Genomic DNA, 9,989 nt, shown 5'->3' with positions numbered 1-9,989 from the left:
GAGCAATGTTCTACAAATGTGGATTAAAGTTAAGTATTCCAGAAGCTACGTACTTTTCTTTATAGCATTCATTACGTATACTCTTTCAGACCTCACGCCAGCCCGCGTGAGCTTATAGCGTGCATTTCGGCCTCCTCTAAAAACAGTGTTGCCAATTCTGCCGACACTTCACTAAGGACATCACACACACCCATGCCCGAGGCAGGATTCGAACCTGCGACCGTAGCAGTCCCGCGGTTCCGGACTGCAGTGGCAGAACCGCTAGACCACCGCGTCCGGCGACGGACACGTATAGAGACGTATAAACAGTCATTTTTCCTCTACCTCAGTACGTGAATCGAATAGGAAGGAAAATCGATAATGATGGTACTATGTAACCTCCGCCAAGCAGTGTGCAATGGCAGAGTATATATGTGGTATGTGCCACCAAAGTATTTATTGGATCTGCTGGAGCACTGTTTCCGAACTTTGGCTCAACGCGTTAGTAGTCCAGCGTTAAAGAGAAAAGTGTCTCGGAACAGAATCCGCACCACGAAGGTGGGACGGAAATCGGTAGATGTGATACACACGTACCGCGCGGGTTTAGCCGAGCGGTCTGGGGCGCTGCAGTCGTGGACTGTGCGGCTGACCCCGGCGGAGGTTCGAATCCTCCCTCGGGCATGGGTGTGTGTGTTTGTCCTTAAGATAATTTAGGTTAAGTAGTGTGTAAGCTTAGGGACTGATGACCTTAGCAGTTAAGTCCCGTAAGATTTTACACACATTTGAACATTGATGCACATGTAGAGACAAACAAACGACTATAATTACAGAAAAATTGCGTGATTTATTCAAGAGAAAGAGTGTCGCAAATTCAGCAAATAAATAACGCGCTGGTGCACCTCTGGCCCTTAAGCAAGCAGTTATGCAGCTTGGCATTGATTGACAGAGTTGTTGGTCGTCCTCCTGTGGCATATCGTGCCAAATTCTGTCCAGTAGGTGCGTGATGGTTGTTGAAGCCTACCCATAATTTTCCAAACCTTCTGAATTGGGGAGAGATCCGGAGACTTGCTGGCCAAGATAGGCTTGGCAAGCGCGAAGACTTTAGCCATGTCTAAGCGGGCGTTATTTTGCTAAAATATAAGCCCAGGATTGCTTGTCACGAATGGCGACCAAATGGGGCGTAGTACGAGGGTCACTCCAAAAGAAATGCACAATATTTTATGATGTGATGATGATGTTTGGCTTGTGGGTCGCTCAACTGCGTGGTTATCAGCGCCCGTACAATTACCCAATCTTTGCTCAGTCCAATTTCGCCACTTTCCTGGATGATGATGAAATGATGAGGACAACACAAACACCCAGTCATCTCGAGGCAGGTGAAAATCCCTGACCCCGCCGGGAATCGAACCCGGGACCCCGTGCTCGGGAAGCGAGAACGCTACCGCGAGACCACGAGCGGCGGACACACAATATTTTAAATACAGTTTTCATTCTGCATGTGTGAACGTCTTACTGTGTGTAGATACATCCTCCCCGCTTGTTTACAAACTAAGTTCAACCTGTTCCCGTGAGTGGCGCCGTCAGAGCATGTCTTCAAGTTGGCTGCTACATCTGATGTTCGTCAGAAGCAACGTGCTGTCACAGAATTCCTGTGCTGTGAGAACGAGACAGTGGGAAACACCCACAAGAGGTTGAAAAAGGTGTATGGAGACGCAGCCGTCGATCGCAGTACAGTTAGTCGTTGGGCAAGCAGGTTACGTGATGAAAGCGGGCACGGCAATATTGAGGATTGTCCTCGCAGCGGCAGGCCTCGTAGTGCACACACTCCAGACAATGTGCAGAGAGTTAACGAATTGGTGACTGCTGACAGACGCATAACAGTCAACGAATTGTCACGCTAAGTTGGGATAGGGGAAGGAAGTGTTTGCAGAATACTGAAAGCGTCGCCGTTAAAAAAGGTTTGTGACAGGTGGGTTCCCAGGATGTTGACAATGGCTCACAAAGAAACAATAAAAACGGTATGCAGCGAACTTTTATAACAGTACGAGAGTGGTGGAGATGAATTTCTTGGAAGAATTGTGACAGGTGATGAAACATGGCTCCATCATTTTTCACCAGAGACGAAGAGGGAATCAATGGAGTGGCATCATGCAAATTCATCGAAGAAAAAAAAAATTCAAAACCACACCTTCTGCTGGAAAAGTTATGGCTATCGTGTTTTTCGATTCCGAAGGACACTTGCTTGTGGACATCATGCTAAGTGGAACCACCATAAATTCTGATGCACATGTGACGACACTGAAGAAACTTCAAGCTCGACTGAGTCATATTCGACCACATCGGCAAAAGCAGGATGTTTTATTGTTGCACGACAATGCACGGCCACATGTCAGTCAAAAAACCATGGAAGCGATCACAAAATTCGGATGGACAACACTGAAACACCCGCTTTACAGTCCTGATTTGGCTCCATGTGAGTACCATCTCTTTGGGAAACTGAAAGACTCTCTTCGTGGAACAAGGTTTGAAGATGACGACTCCCTTGTGAACGCTTCCAAACAGTGGCTCCAACCGGTCGGTCCAGAATTTTACCATGCGGGTATACAGGCGCTGGTTCCAAGATGGCGTAAGGCGGTTGAGAAGGATGGAAATTGTGTGGAGAAATGAAAATATTGTTCCTAAAGGAGGTATCTACACACTGAAAAACTTTCAAACATCTAGAATAAAAGATGGATTAAAAAATAGTGTGCATTTCTTTTGGAGTGACCCTCGCATATCGTCGACGTACAGCAGAGCTGTATGGCTGCCGCGAATGACAACGACCATCACTCCTCGTGATGGCGAGAGAAAGTCAAGATACTATCCGACCGGTGTCCGCGGCCTCTCCAGACACGCCTTTGGCCTAGAATCTCATTGTCTGAAGCTGAATGGTCTTCAGTGACGAGTCCCGCTCCGAAATGAGCCCCGATGACCACCGAAGACGTGTCTGGAGACACCCCAGGCAGTGGTAGTATACCAACCTGACTGTTGCCTGCCACACGGCCTGACAACCAAGAGTTATAGTATGGAGTGATATTTCTTTTCACAGCAAGGCTCATTTCTTTGTCATCCGCGGCGCCCTTACAGCAAAGCAGTAGGTCAACGATATTCTACTCCCCGTTTTGTTGCCCTTGATGGCAAATCATCCTGGACTTATATTTCAGCAAGATAATGCCCACCAGCACACGGCGAGAGCACTGTTTGTCTTCGTGCTTGCCAAACCCTACTTTGGTCAGCAAGGTCTCCGGACCTCTCCCAAAATGAGAGCGTTTGGAGCATTATGAGATGATTCTCCAACCATCTGGGAATTCTGACGATGTAACCCATCAATCTGACAGTATTTAGCACGACATCCCTCAGGAGGACATTCAACAAATCTGTCAATCAAAACCAAACCGAATAACTGCTTGCATAAGAGCCAGAGGTGGATTAACGCGTCATTGACTCGCTCAATTTGTGAAGTTCTTTCTCTCGAATAAATCATCCAATTTTTCTGAAAGTATCTATACGTGTACACCGATTCCCATCTCTTTCGGATAATTCCTTAGTGTTGCTTCTTTTTTCTTTTTTTGTCTTACAGCATAATATCGAGAAATCAGCCGATAGATCTCCTTGAGTGGAGAAAAGCGCAGGTGACGCATGTATATAAGAAGGGTAGAAGGACGGATCCTTAAAATTACAGACCAATAACCTTAACATCGGTTTGTTTCAGGATTCTCGAACATATTCTCAGTTCGAATATAATGAATTTCCTTGAGACAGAGAAGTTGCTGTCAATGCATCAGCACGGCTTTAGAAACCATCGCTCCTGCGAAACGCAACTCTCCCTTTTTTCACATGATATCTTGCGAACCATGGATGAAGGGTATCAGACGGATGCCATATTCCTTGACTACCGGAAAGCGTTTGACTCGGTGCCCCACTACAGACTCCTAACTAAGGTACGAGCATATGGGATGGGCTCGAAGACTTCTTAAGTAATAGAACCCAGTACGTTGTCCACGATGGTGAGTGTTCATCGGAGGTGAGGGTATCATCTGGAGTGCCCCAGAGGAGTGTGGAAGGTCCGCTGTTGTTTTCTATCTACATAAATGATCTTTTGGATAGGGTGGATAGCAATGTACGGCTGTTTGCTGATGATGCTGTGGTGTACGGGAAGGTGTCGTCGTTGAGTGAATGTAGGAGGATACAAGATGACTTGGACAGGATTTGTGATTGGTGTAAAGAATGGCAGCTAACTCTAAATATAGATAAACGTAAATTAATGCAGATGAATAGGAAAAAGAATGTTTAAATACTCCATCAGCAGTGTAGCGCTTGACACAGTCGCGTCGATTAAATATTTGGGCGTAACATTTCAGAGCGATATGATGTGGGACAAGCATGTAATGGCAGTTGTGGGGAAGACGGATAGTCGTCATCGGTTCATTGGTAGAATTTTGGGAAGATGTGGTTCATCTGTAAAGGAAACCGCTTATAAAACACTAATACGACCTATTCTTGAGTACTGCTCGAGCGTTTGGGATCCCTATCAGGTCGGATTGAGGGAGGACATAGAAGCAATTCAGAGGGGGGTTGCTAGATTTGTTACTGGTAGGTTTGATCATCACGGAGTGTTACGGAAATGCTTCAGGAACTCGGGTGGGAGTCTCTGGAGGAAAGAAGGCGTTCATTTCGTGAATCGCTACTGAGGAAATTTAGAGAACCAGCATTTGAGGCTGACTGCAGTGCAATTTTACTGCCGCCAACTTATATTTCGTGGAAAGACCACAAAGATAAGATAAGAGAGATTGGGGCTCGTACAGAGGCGTATAGGCAGTCATTTTTCCCTCGTTCTGTTTGGGAGTGGAACAGGGAGAGAAGATGCTAGTTGTGGTACGAGGTACCCTCGGCCACGCACCGTATGGTGGATTGCGAAGTATGCATGTAGATGTAAATGAAGATGTAGATTTAACATAACGCAAAACATGAACGTTAACTGCATACGAAGAATACGATGACAATGACTCCCCATGACTCATCTAGATTTCGAGAACAAAACGGACTATTTATAGATTATAAGGCCCAACAGAACCATTACCCGTCGTCTACAAGATAAAGTTGAACATACTGACGAACATTATTGGTTGGTTGGTTGGTTGGTTCGGGGAAGGAGACCAGACAGCGGGGTCATCGGTCTCATCGGATTAGGGAAGGACGGGGAAGGAAGTCGGCCGTGCCCTTTGAAAGGAACCATCCCGGCATTTGCCTGGAGCGATTTAGGGAAATCACGGAAAACCTAAATCAGGATGGTCGGACGCGGGATTGAACCGTCGTCCTCCCGAATGCGAGTCCAGTGTCTAACCACTGCGCCACCTCGCTCGGTCGACGAACATTATTCCTTGTTATAACACTGAAACTTCATCTTTGGGAAAAGAAACGTCGTGAGCGAAATATTAGTGTAGCCAATCTCTCTGTGGGGCAACGGCCTTGCCGCAGTAGATACACCGGTTCCCGTCAGATCACCGAAGTTAAGCGCTGTCGGGCGTGGCCGGCACTTGGATGGGTGACCATCTGGGCCGCCATGTGCTGTTGCCATTTTTTGGGGTGCACTCAGCCTCGTGATGTCACTTGAGGAGCTACTCGACCGAATAGTAGCGGCTCCGATCAAAGAAAACCATCGTAACGACCGGGAGAGCGGTGTGCTGACAACACGCCCCTCCTATCCGCATCCTCATCTGAGGATGACACGGCGGTCGGATGGACCCGATGGACCACTTGGGGCCTGATGACGGAGTGCAATCTCTCTGTGCAGCACCAGGAATCGAACAGTTGTAGAGGCCCTGGCGCTGGAAGACCATCCTATCGTAATCGAGACGGTAGGGGGAAAAGTGAAAACCAGTCACTGATCTGTTTTCAACATCTTGAACGACATATTGGACATGAAAAAGGTCGCCGGCCACTGGATTCCGTAGGTATTCACATCTAGAAGGGGCGATCAAAAAGTTTCCATTTGAGGGCGTTGGTACAGTGTATATCCGACGTAGCGCACTTAGATTCGGGTATATAAGCATCGACATGTAGACAAGGGATTAGTGTGGCATTCATACTCTTCTAGCGTGCGTGCGGTAAATAAACGTGAACAGTGGTGTCGTTATTACCAAATGCGTCGGAACATGACCAACACCGGTACACATCCATCAGAGAATGAAGAATGTGTATGGAACAGCATGTCTGTCGAAAACCACCGTTGTTAAATGGTACGCCAACGTATGCTGCTGCTTCGGGTGATAACGTACGTCCCCATATCGCAAATATCGTAACGCAGAAGTTACTCCAACTCAAGTGAGAGACACTAGAGCAACAGTCCTACAGTAGTGATCTCCTCCCATGCAATTATCACGCCTCCGGACTCCTAAAATAGCAGCAGGCAGTTAGGTCTTCTTCACGCAGAAGGAGACGAGACGGCGATTTTGCCTGATTGGCATACCGTTTATGGACTGTGTGGCCTTCCAACGACAACTTTTTGATCGCCCCTTATATTAAAAAAACCCGCCGCATCGGGCTGCAGCGGTAATATTGACCGGCCGCTGTGACCGAGCGGTTCTAGTCGTTTCAGTACGGAACCGCCTCGGGCAGGGATGTGTGTGATGTCCTTAGGTTAGTTAGGTTTAAGTAGTTCTAAGTCTAGGGGACTGATGACCTCAGGTGTTAAGTACCATAGTGCTCAGAGCCATTTGAACCATTTTTTCGGAAATATTGCAGTTGAATAAGGCATACCCAGATTAATTTTTTAGCCGCCTGTTTGACATTGACAAGTGCTAGGCGTGTCTCTGTGATCTCTAGATGAACGAGCAGACCAAGCAATGGCAATAAGTGGGTTCAGAACCCTCCGAAAATTACAAAGACCAACTACCATCGATCATTGCGATGCTGAGTGCTTTTTATGACTGAAATGCTACGGCGTTGGCAGTTTATTGGTTGCAAGGGGTAAGCCGTCACAGGAACATGCTACTGAAATCTCCTGACGAAGGTTGTGGTAAGCTACCCAACGGTGGTATTTCTGTTCCACGAAAACGCCCCATCTCATTCTGCTCAGGACAGTCACACATGCTGCCCCTTTGGACTGCAGAATTTGGCCTCATCCTTCGTATTCTCCTGACGTGGACCCACTAACTGCTCCCTCTTCTCTCGGATAAAAAAGCCACTGCGTGGTAAGTATTTCCAGAATGATGACGAGATAATTTTCGAGGTGGGACGCGACTGAACAGCTAAAACGTAAACTTCTATAACCAAGCTCTAAGCTAAGTCATCCATCGTTCGGAAGGAACCTTTCGCATTGAAGGACAAATATGTAGAGAAGGGCTAATATCATCACCGCCTTTCTTGGTCGCTGCCTCATTATTTCGAGTTGGTAATTTGAAGGCGATGTTTATCCTTGTACTTTAGACTCTTGAATATTGTATCATCCCGTTCAGTATCATCTAAGATTTAGGATCTTGAATTTTGTATCATTCCGTTCGGTGTCATCAAAGATTGACGAAACAGTGCAGATCTGTTGACCGGTCTTGCTGGACTTCCTCGATATACGGCAGGCTGGGCACTTATATGGTAAGCTACTTTTGAGCTTCACAAATTATCATTCTACCGCTTTTATGCCTTCATTTTAATTTGTCAAGCCCATGCCACATGTCTAACCGTTCGCAGTTGGTTCACAGGTTACATTAGGGTGGCAATGTGTGCGTGTTCGCCGCTATATTTATGTTTCTTCAGTTAGGCCCCGTTTACTCATTGTGGTTCTGGTTGACTCACTTGATCAATCTGTGGATTTTTTACATGATTGGCATGACTTTCTGGTACGGAATCAAGGTATAATCTGATGTTCACATTTGTACGGGCCCTTTTAATGTTAATTAATTTTATGAAGAATCCCTCTCAGTTTTCCCCTTTTCTTTAGCGCCTGGAAATGTGATTTACTGCCCGAAACCCTGGTCGTGTGTACGCTTTTATCTTCATGAAAAAAAGGAAAAAAAGAAGCAATGCGGACTGTTTGATTCTGTCACTAAGATGCCAATTCCTCTGAACGAAGCTCATTTTCCCACTTCGCCTTCTTCCCTCAGTTCTTCATTTCTTTCCCAAAAGAATATTCTCGGCGCTATGCACAGCTGTGATTGAGAATCGACAGGAAAGTGTCGAAGTAGCACTCCTACATGAAAAAGAGACGGTGAGGGCGTAAATCTGTAAATGAGGTTTGCCTCTCATTTGTTATTGCCCTCCTGTTGTGTAACTCAGGACGAGCAGAGCTCAGGACAAACGGCCTTGTACAGATGTGCTTGTTTCCTCTTCCTTTCATGTGAATAAACAAAGAACAGAGCGTGTATATAAATCTTCGCAGGCGACGAAAAGTAACCTTCGAATTTCATGAATAATTCACTAGTTTCAGATGTACATATATCTCTGGGAGCTTCTATGTAAATGAAATGGTTAAGAAAAATGTGCAGACTCAAGATTCACTGATATTAGTGCGAGTGCTTGGATACGACATCAGTTTTATAGGCAGAGATTTTGGAACACCTTACTACTGAAAATGATCATTAAAATTTATGGGAGTTTCTTTCATTCCCGACATTATTGGCAACAGATGTTTATTGAAAGAAATGGACTGTAGGGCAACATTCGTTACCGTAGAATATCTAATAATTTTGGTGTGTGTGTGTGTGTGTGTGTGTGTGTGTGAAAAACTACAACCCGCGTTAAGGTGTTCCTTTGGATCTTAAAGCTGAGAATTTATTTCGACTAGTTCCTTCGTGGCAGATGATAACTGTTAGCCCACTTGAAATGTTGCCTGTCTTAAATGATTCAGCACAGACTGAAGCAATCTGGTAATAACGTTTCCTATCAACTCTGTTAGTGTAAAACTGAAATAAAAGGAAGTACACTCTTCGATTCTGAATCGTGATACAAGTTAACAAGTTTGGCGCAAGGCGCTTAAAGAGAGTACTTTGTAATTCTTTAAAAATATATTCTCGAATGTTACTACTAATGTCTTTGAACTTTTGCAAATGGTTAATGTCTAACGTCTCGTCGTCCACGAGATCATTAGAGGTGTAACTCTCGCTTGTTTAAGGAAAGATGGGTAGCAATAAAATATTTCAGGGAATCATGAAAATCAAAAATCCTTGCCGCGAGGGGTAGCCGCGCGGTCTCAGGCAACTTGCCACTGTTCGTGCGGTTCCCCCGTCGGAGGTTCGAGTCCTCCCTCGGGCATGGGTGTTTGTGTTGTCCTTAGAGTAAGTTAGTTTAAGTTAGATTAAGTAATTTATAAGCCTAGGGACCGATGACATCAGCAGTTTGGTCTATTAGGAACTTACCACAAATTTCCAAATTTCATAAGTCTGTAGTTCTATAGTGCTCCTGTCCTTGTGATAAGATGTCTCAACACATTTACAAATAGCAACACAGCAGGCGACTAAGAGAGTTCTCCGACTAAAAGATACTCAATGTCTAGACATTCTCAATGGAATTCATTAGCTAACACGATTGCGGCGTTTGGCGAATTTCCAGTTTTCATTTCAAGCGAGTGACTTCCTTCTGCATTATTTCCCTTTTACTTAAATGTTTCACAGTCATCAGTATTTGAAAATTTTAGATGTTTACGGAACTCAGTATTACTGGCTGCCTTCGTTCTGAGGTCATTAGCACTGAAGAGCTAGACCCGGAGATAAAGAATTTGGTTCGTGGTGGAACGAATTATTAGCCGTAGGATTTTGCCGCAAGTAATTCGGAGGAGTCTGCATACATTTCCTGATCACCATATTGTGCGCAAATATCAGTGATTAAATTCAGAGCCTTCCTACAGTAGTTCATGGAGTGAGGGAAAAAGATACTTTCAGCAGAGCCTTTCAGTCGGAAAGGGACGTATAACTCGGTAACCCTTTGATGGGTCCGTGGCAGCACTGCATTTCACTCTTTCCTTTCTCTCTCATCAACAG

At 45.4% G+C, this 9,989-nt stretch overlaps 1 pseudogene; it reads left to right on the top strand.

Annotated features, from left to right (window-relative positions):
• The first annotated feature begins 5,477 nt into the window (after positions 1-5,477).
• LOC126185467 (5S ribosomal RNA) lies at positions 5,478-5,595 on the top strand (annotated as a pseudogene).
• The last annotated feature ends 4,394 nt before the right edge of the window (positions 5,596-9,989 follow it).

This window comes from Schistocerca cancellata, chromosome 4, assembly GCF_023864275.1.
Source record: "Schistocerca cancellata isolate TAMUIC-IGC-003103 chromosome 4, iqSchCanc2.1, whole genome shotgun sequence".
NCBI classification, from domain to species: Eukaryota; Metazoa; Arthropoda; class Insecta; order Orthoptera; family Acrididae; genus Schistocerca; species Schistocerca cancellata.
This window is presented reverse-complemented; position numbering and strand designations above follow the sequence as displayed.